We start from the raw sequence: 9,282 nt of genomic DNA, 5'->3' as shown, positions 1-9,282 counted from the left end.
GTGTATTGCTATATATGTTCCTCTCAGGACTGCCTTTGCTGTTCCCACAGATTTTGAACAATCGTGTTTTCATTATCATTTGTTTTCATGAATTTTTTCAAGTCTTCTTTAATTTCCAAGTTGACCCAATCATTCTTTAGTAGGATGCTCTTTAACCTACATGTATTTGAGTTCTTTCCAACTTTTCTCTTGTGATTAAGTTCTAGCTTCAGAACATTATGGTCTGAAAATATGCAGCGAGTGATCCCAATCTTTTGGTACCAGTTGAGACCTGATTTGTGGCCCAGGATGTGATCTATTCTGGAGAATGTGTATTCTGTTGCTTTGGAATGGAATGTTCTGAATGTATCTATGATGTCCATCTGGTCCAATGTGTCATTTATGGCCTTTATTTCTTTGTTGATCTTTTGCTTGGATGATCTGTCCATTTCAGTGAGGGGGGTTGTTAAAGTCTCCTACTATTATTGTGTTATTGTCAATGTGTTTCTTTGATTTTGTTATTAATTGGTTTATATAGTTGGCTGCTCCCATGTTAGGGGCATAGATATTTAAAACTGTTAGATCTTCTTGTTGGACAGAACTTCTGAGTATGATAGGGTGTCCTTCCTCATCTCTTATTATAGTGTTTGGCTTAAAATCTGATTTATATAAGGATTGCCACCCCAGCTTTCTTTTGATGTCCATTAGCATGGTACATTGTTTTCTACACCCTCACTTTAAATCTGGAGGTGTTTTTGGGTCTACAATGAGTTTCTTGTAGACAGCACTTTGATGGTTTTTTTTTTTTTTTATCCATTCTGATACCCTGTGTCTTTTGATTGGGACATTTAGCCCATTTACATTCAGGGTAACTATTGAGAGATATGAATTTAGTGCCATTATATTGCCTGTAAGGTGACTGTTACTGTATATTGTCTCTGTTTCTTTCTGGTCTACTACTTATAGGCTCTCCCTTTCCTTAGAGGACTCCTTTCAATATTTCCTGTAGGTCTGGTTTGGTGTTTATATATTCTTTTAGTTTTTGTTTGTCTTGGAAGCTTTTTATCTCTCCTTCTATTTTCAATGATATCCTAGCTGGATATAGTATTCTTGGCTGCATGATTTTCTCATTTAGTGCTCTGAATATATCATGCCAGTTCTTTCTGACCTGCCAGGTCTCTGTATCTAAGTCTGCTGTCAATCTAATATTTTTACCATTGTATGTTACAGACTACTTGTCCCAAGTTGCTTTCAGGATTTTCTCTTTGTCATTTGGACTAGGAAGTTTTACTATTAGATGATGGAGTGTGGACCTATTTTTATTGATTTTGAGGGGGTTTCTCTGTGCCTCCTGGATTTTGATCCTTGTTCCCTTTGCCATATTAGGGAAATTCTCTAGTATAATTCACTCCAATACACCTTCTTCCCCTCTCTCTCTTTATTCTTCTTCTGGAATCCCAATTATTCTAATACTGTTTCATCTTATGGTGTCACTTATCTCTGGACTTCTCCCCTCATGGTCCAGTAGTTGTTTGTCTCTTGCTCAGCTTCTTTATTCTCCGTCATTTCATCTTCTGTATCACAAATTCTCTCTTCTGCCTCATTTATGCTAGCGGGAAGAGTCTCCGTTTTTGATTGCACCTCGTTAATAATTTTCTTGATTATAGCTTGGTTAGATTTTAGTTCTTTTATTTCTCCAGACAGCATTTCTCTAATATCTTCCATGCCTTTTTTGAGACCAGCCCACCTTGAGAATTATCATTCTGAACTCTGGATCTGACATATTACCAATGTCCATATTGATTGGGTCCCTAGCCTTTGGTATTGCCTCTTGTTCTTTTTTTTTTTTTTGTGGTGAGTTTTTCCCCCTGTTCATTTTATGCAGGTAAGAATATATGAACAAGAGAATAAACTACTAAAAGGGTGGGAAACACCCCAGAAAAATGTATGCTAACCAAATCAGAAGAGTCATCAAATTGGGGGGAGAAAAAGGGGGTAAAAAGAAATTAAAAAAAAAAAATATATATATATATATGACTGGTGAATAGAACAGAGCCACCAACTTGATTTTGGGTGTATTTTGGTCTCTTAGAAGAAACTACCTCCCAAAATTTTAAAGAAAGAAAAACTTATGCATATACAAAATAAGGGTAAACACAATGAAGGGATGGAATGTAACTGTAAAGATGTAAATTTAATTTTTTTTTTAAATTCTAGAAAAGGAATTGATAAGTTGGAAGGAAAAAGAAAGAAAAAGAAAGTGGAGAGAATTTGCTCAGGCTGGAGACTAGAACAAAGCCCTGTGCTAGATTTGGGGTTTATTATGATTATTAGAAGAAATTGTATCCTAAATTTTTTTAGAAGAAAAAACCCTATATGTATACAAAAAATAAAGTTAGATACAACGAGGGATAAAATATGACTATAATAATGAAGGTTTAAAAAGATTTTTTTTTTTTAGAAAGGTATTGTTAAGATAAAGTAGTTTAAAAATGTTAAAAGAGTAAAGAGGAAAAGTTTAAAAAATTAGAATAAGAAAAAAATTAAATTAAAAAAATTTAATTAGCTTTGCAAGACTAAAGAATCATAGGGAGAAAGCCATGAATTCCATGCTTTGCTTTCCCTTCATTGGGAATTCCGCTGTTCTCCTTGATCAGTGAGCTTCATCTTGGTTGGATGTTCTTGCTGATCCTCTCAGGGAGGGGACTGTTGTAGTGATTCTCAAGTGTCTTTGTCTGAGGTGGAATTGTGCCACCCTTGCCAGGGGCTGGGCTTAAATAATCTGCTCAGGTTCAGTCTCGGGAACTTTTGTTCCCCGAACACTTTCCATAGAGTTCTGGAGGACAGGAATGAAAATGGCGGCCTCCCAATCTCCAGCACAGAGGAGCCGAGAGCTCGGGGCCCCACTCCTCAGTGTGCCCTTGGAGAAAAGTGCTGAATTACTCCAGTCTCCCTGGTCTCTGGCCACACTCTGAGCTCACCTGGCCTGTGACTGAGCATTTCTCTCTCTGGTTCACTGTCCCATTTGGAGTCTCCAAACCCAGCTGATTCCTGCCTCCCTGCTCTTCTGGCAGGGGAAGGCAGGTCTCCCTGGATCTGCCACTTGTGGGGTTCCTGCTCAAAGAGCAGTGGTCTGACTGTACCATGGTCCACAGTTTAAGGTAAGCCTAAGCTGAGAGCTTACTCCTCAGCTCCATCTTTGTAGCTGGCTTCCCCACTCTGACACCCGGGAGCTCTGCGATACTCAGACACCCCCAATCCTTCTGTGACCCCATGGGACCCAAGACCACACTGTCCCCATGAAGGCTTCACCCCCACTTAGCTCTGGAGCAATGTCCCTCAGTGGAGCAGACTTCTAAAAGTTTGGATTTTGTGCCGTGTTGCTCCAGCCGCTCCCCCGACTGTCTACCTTCCTGTCACTTTGGATTCAGTTCTCCACATGTCCTACCTTTCAGAAAGTGGTCAATTTTCTGTTTCTAGAATTGCTGCTCTTCTCTTTGATCTCCTATTGGGTTTGTAGGTGTTCAGAAGGGTTTGATAACTATCTAGCTGAACTCCTGCTACCTGATGTCATCTCAGTCTGCTACTCCTCCGCTACCTCGACTCCTCCCTCCACTCCATCCACATCTTGAAGATGGCAAGATTTCATTCTTTTTTATGGCTGACTAATATTCCAGAAAATATATCACTCATGCATCATCATCTTTTTTTTTTTTAAGATTATGTTTGTTTATTTATTCATGAGAGACAGAGAGAGAGGGAGAACAAGAAGGGAGACTGACAGGCAGAGGGAGAAGCAGGCTCCCCACTGAGCAGGGAGCCCAATATTGGTCTCCATCTCAGGATCCTGGGATCGCCACCTGAGCCGGAGGCAGTCATTTAACCAACTGAGACACCCAGGCATCCTCTCCCATATCTTCTTTATCCATTCATTAGTTGATGGACATTTGGGCTCTTTCCATAATCTGGCTATTGTTGAGAATGCTGCTATAAATATTAGGGTGCTATATCCCTTCAGATCAGTATTTTTGTATCCTTTGGACAAATACACAGTAGTGCATTTGCTGGATTAGAGGGTAGTTCTAATTTTAACTTTTTGATGAAACTTCATAATGTTTTCCAGAGTGGCTGTACCAGTTTGAACCAATGACTTTCAAGCATTGAACAGTAGGCACTACAGGGCTCTAATCCTCAAGAGAAGGGAAAACATGAGTTGAACTCTGCACTTATTCTGGCTGTCTGCATTGGAGATTTTTCCAAACTGTAGCACAGGAAAGTGGATCCCAGAGACAGGTGAGTAGATTGGGTGGCTAAAATACATGTGACAGAGAAACAGAGAAAAGGAAGCTGTGCAGAGATGGATCTCTTAGAAATCTTTGCTGACCACTTGAGCCTTTGGCTGACACAGTCCACAAGGACAGATGCAGAATGACTACTGTGGGTTTGTGATCTAAATGGAGTTTTCTGAAGTCACAAAGTGCTGGGGAATGCTGGAGTTCTAACCAGCCAGGGTGAAGAGGACTCACTGAACAGAGGGGGCATTTAGCTGAGACCTCTGAAAGGCCATAGTTTAAGAGTCGATCTACATAAGCCCCTGAGCAAGCTGCTCTAGACCTACCTGACAAGAGTCCATGGGGAAAAATCTGATCTATCAGTAAACTAACTGCCTTACACAACAGAACTCAATGTTCATAAATTAAAATGACCTATAGGTGTTTTGTTTCATCTCTTCTCTTCCCTTCTCTTGCCTTTACCTCTTCTTCCATCTCCCTTCCCTACTTCCTTCCTTTCAATTTTCTGGGTTTTTTAAATCAGCATTTTCTGTTAGCATTGTTGAATCAATTAGATAGTTTCCATAATTTACCAAGAACTTGAACAGTTGACATAATAAAGGAATTTTCCAAAGATTGATTCAATGCATTCATAGTACTATCTGGGTGTGGTGGTTGTTTTAGGGATACATCTTCAAGAACCTATGCAGTTTACTATAATATGATTAGTTTGTTAAGGTTTTCTCCTACTTAAGAATATTTTGGTAATTTATATGTGCCTGTATAATCACCAATTTTTGTAAGTGTTAGTGTTTATTGAATGGAGTTATGCATGGCAAGAATCTCTAATTTCAAATCCCATTTCTAGGTATAGTTTTGCTCTGTCAACTCAAAGTTTATCTATCAGGTCTTCTGTTATGTTGTTATCAGAGTGACAAAAAAAATCTCAATTTTATTACCTTTTTCAAAGAGTCAGACTCTGGTTTTACTGATCAATCTCCCTTTTTAAAAAGTATTTTTTTTTTGTTTTCATAATATTGTGTTTTCTCTTTTGGAAAGCATTCTTTCATTTTATGATCTGCATTTTCTTTGTTTTGCTTTGAACGTTTTCTTCATTAATTTGAATGTCTTATCATCTGTTTTCAGTGCTTCACATAAGTACATCCTTAACTTTAACAGTCCTTAAACCTAATTTTAAAATACTTCCAGTTCATATGGTATTTATTAGCTTGATGAGTGAAACTGTGAACTTGAAGGTTGAAAAAATTTTGCACTTAGAAAATTTCCCTCTTACTATCATCCAAAATACTTGCTTCCCAACATTTATTTCCATTATTACTCTAAGTTCAAGTTTTAATGATATTGACATTCTGTTCTATATCTTTATTTCCTATTCTCACCTAGTCTTAATTCTCTATTTTAAAATATCAATATCCTCCATTTATCCTTTCGGCTCATGACTTCTTTTTAAAAAATTTTTTTTATTAACATATAGTGTATTATTTGTTTCAGGGGTACAGGTCTGTGATTCATCAGTCTTTTTACAGCCTTTGTACATGCTGTTCCTCCACACTGTAATTCTTTCCCTGCTTCTTTGCTAAGTAAGTATCCTACTCCTTCTTTCCAAAGTGCAAGATGTCACTATCTTCATTAACCTCCCTAGAACCCCTGAGCTTCAAATGAATCTCCTCTTCCTGTGTTCCTAAAACATAAAATGTCTTTCTTTCTTGAAAATTGTTTATCTGTCCTTCCTGCTACGTTTTACCCACTTTGAAGGTATGACTGTCATTTTTGTATCTCTGCAGGGATTGTTAAGACTTCTATTTAGTAGCTGTTTAATCAGTCTTGGTTGATTTGAATTAAGTCAGGAAAAACATAACCAGGTAAGGAACAAGAGAAGATTCATTTTGCCTTTCTTCTCAAGAGTCTTGGGAAACTTCCCATGTTGTTTTTGTGTTATATTAGCATGAATAAATGTTCCAACTCTATTTTATTCAATATTTATTTATTTATTTATTTAATTTTATCTTATCTTGTATTTTTTATTTTTTACATTATAATGTATTATTTATTTCAAGGGTACAGGTATATGATTCATCAGTCTTACACAATTCACAGTGCTCACCATAGCACACACCCTTCCCAGTGTCCATCACCCAGCTACCCCATCCCTGTCACCCCCCTACACTTCAGCAATCCTCAGTTTGTTTCCTGAGATTAAAAGTCTCTTATGGTTTGTCTCCCTCTCTGTTTTCATCTTGTTTCATTTTTCCCTCTCTTCCCCTCTGATCCCCTGCCTTGTTTCTCAAATTCATCATATCAGTGAGATCATATGATCATTGTCTTTCTCTGATTGATAGACTTATTTTGCTTAGCATAATACCCTCTAGTTCCATCCACATCATTGCAAATGGCAAGATTTTGGGTTTTTTGATGGTTGCATATTACTCCACTGTATATATATATACCACATCTTCTTTAACCATTCAGCTGTTGATGGACATCTAGACTCTTTCCACACTCTGTCTATTTTGGACATTGTTGCTATAACCATTCAGGTGCATGTGCCCTTTCAGATCTCTACATTTGTATCTTTGGGTTAAATACCCAGTAGTGCAATTGCTGGGTCATAGGGTAGCTCTATTTTCAACTTTTTGAGGAACCTCCATACTGTTTTCCAGAGTGGCTTCACCAAATCATGTTGCCACCAACAGTGTAGGAGGGTTCCCCTTTCTCTGCATCCTTGCCAACATCTGTCATTTCCTAAGTTGTTAATTTTAGCTGTTCTGAGTGGTGTGAGGTGGTTTCTTATTGTGGTTTTGATTTGTATTCCCCTGATGGCGAGTGATGTTGAGCACTTTTTCATGTGTCTGTTGGCTTTTGGATGTCATCTTTGCAGAAATGTCTATTTGTGTCTTCTGCCCATGTTTTGATTGGATTATTATTTTTTTTGGTGTTGAGTTTGATAAGTTCTTTATAGATTTTGGATACTAGCCCTTTATCTGATATGGGCTCATGACTTCTTTATTATGAGTTCTTTTTTATTTTTTCCCTTAGTCATTGGTTCTTTTAATCACTTTTGTCTTGATCTTCATGAAGGCTCATAATGCTTTATTTATACTTTGGGTCTTTACATGTTTGAGAAGAACTTCTGGTTGTTTTAATGTATGGATGACAGTGGCTGACAAGTCATTCAGGATTCAGTTAGGGAAGTAGAACTATATATATGGCATGTAGGATTCAGAATAGGAAATAAGATTCTGGAGGGAGTGAAGAATTTGAGAAGGGAATGTGTGTGGCTTAGTTGGTTAAGCAACTGCCTTCAGCTCTGGTCATGATCCTGGAGTCCTGGGATCAATTCCTGTATAGGGCTCCCTGCTTGGCAAAGAGTCTGCTTCCTGCTGACCCTCCCCCCTTCTCATGCTCTCTCTTTCAAATAAATAAATAAAATCTTTAAAAAAAAGAATCTTAGAAGTCACCAATCTGAGATGTCAAACCAATGTACCCACTGAAGTGAGAGTGCAAAGAGGAAGCATGGGAAGGTCCATAGGAAGGTATGCCTCTACCACCTTTGTCTCTCTTGTCTTCTATCAAGCAGCTTCTATCAAGCTTCTATCAAGACTGTGGCTGCTATTGATCAATTCTTCTCAGTTGAGAAGAAGACCTGGAAATGGAGCAGAGAGAGCAAGGGTAAGCTGTAGTATCCCACACCCAGCCTCCATAATGACAATCTTCAGAGACCTTCACTTTCAACTTCCAGATCTCATGCAAAGCCCTCTTCTGTCCAAATTTAACCTGTAACCATACCCCAAAAAGAATTCTGGGAAATGTAGTTTTAACCAAACTGACAGCACAAACTTCTAACTGGGTATAAAAATTCTTTTTCTTTTTTTAAAATTTATTTTCAGCATAACAGTATTCATTGTTTTTGCACCACACCCAGTGATCCATGCAATCCATGCCTTCTCTAATACCCACCACCTGGTTCCCCCAACCTCCCACCCCCCCACCTCTTCAAACCCTTCAGATTGTTTTTCAGAGTCCATAGTCTCTCATTGTTCACCTCCCCTTCCAATTTCCCCCAACTCCCTTCTCCTAACTCCCCATGTCCTCCATGCTATTTGTTATGCTCCACAAATAAGTGAACCATTTGATAATTGACTCTCTCTGCTTGACTTATTTTGCTCAGCATAATCTCTTCCAGTCCCGTCCATGTTGCTACAAAAGTTGCGTATTCATCCTTTCTGATGGAGGCATAATACTCCATAGTATATATGGACCACATCTTCCTTATCCATTCATCCACTGAAGGGCATCTTGGTTCTTTCCACAGTTTGGCAACCGTGGCCATTGATCTGTCACGGCTTTGCTTTTGTGTGACTGCTCTCAAAGTCCTTCTCCCCTTTATAACTCATCCCTCAGATCACAAAATACACATTAACATACATTTTGATTTATGTTATGTATAACTTTTGTTTAATTGAAAAAAGTCTTTGTATTTGAACATCTGTTTTAACAAAGGGCTCGAATTTCAGAGTTTTATTTTTATTGCAATGACTAAATAGATTCTCTTCTTTGACTTACTTAATAAGTTATTTCATTAAATTTTTTATTATTGAATAATTCTTGAAAATTCTGCTTGGTTATGGTGTGTTCTTAAATCAAATGCTGTAATGTATTTGTAATTTGTATTTAAGTATTATTATTAATATTGAATAACATCAGATCATGGTTTTCTTTTTTCCTTTGTATCTGTCAGGATTTGAGGAAAGAATTGACCTTTTAAAAAAATAATTTGGAAGTTTATTTTCTTTCTCTGAGACTAAAGCAATTTAAATAGTACCAACTCTTTTTATTCTATTTCTATTGAAAAAAATGACTAAAATATCAGTTTTGTTTCTTTGTTTGGTGACAGTGTAAAGAGTGGAGTTCTTTGAGAACTTCCTCAACTTCATGGTTTTAATTTATTTGCTTTTTCTATTTCTTCTTGAGACAGGTTTAATAACTGTTCAATTCCAGAAAATAATTCTTT

The sequence above is a fragment of the Lontra canadensis genome, unplaced genomic scaffold (genome assembly GCF_010015895.1).
Source record: "Lontra canadensis isolate GAN:19392208 unplaced genomic scaffold, GSC_riverotter_1.0 scaffold38, whole genome shotgun sequence".
NCBI lineage: Eukaryota > Metazoa > Chordata > Mammalia > Carnivora > Mustelidae > Lontra > Lontra canadensis.
Note: the sequence above shows the minus strand (reverse complement) of the source record.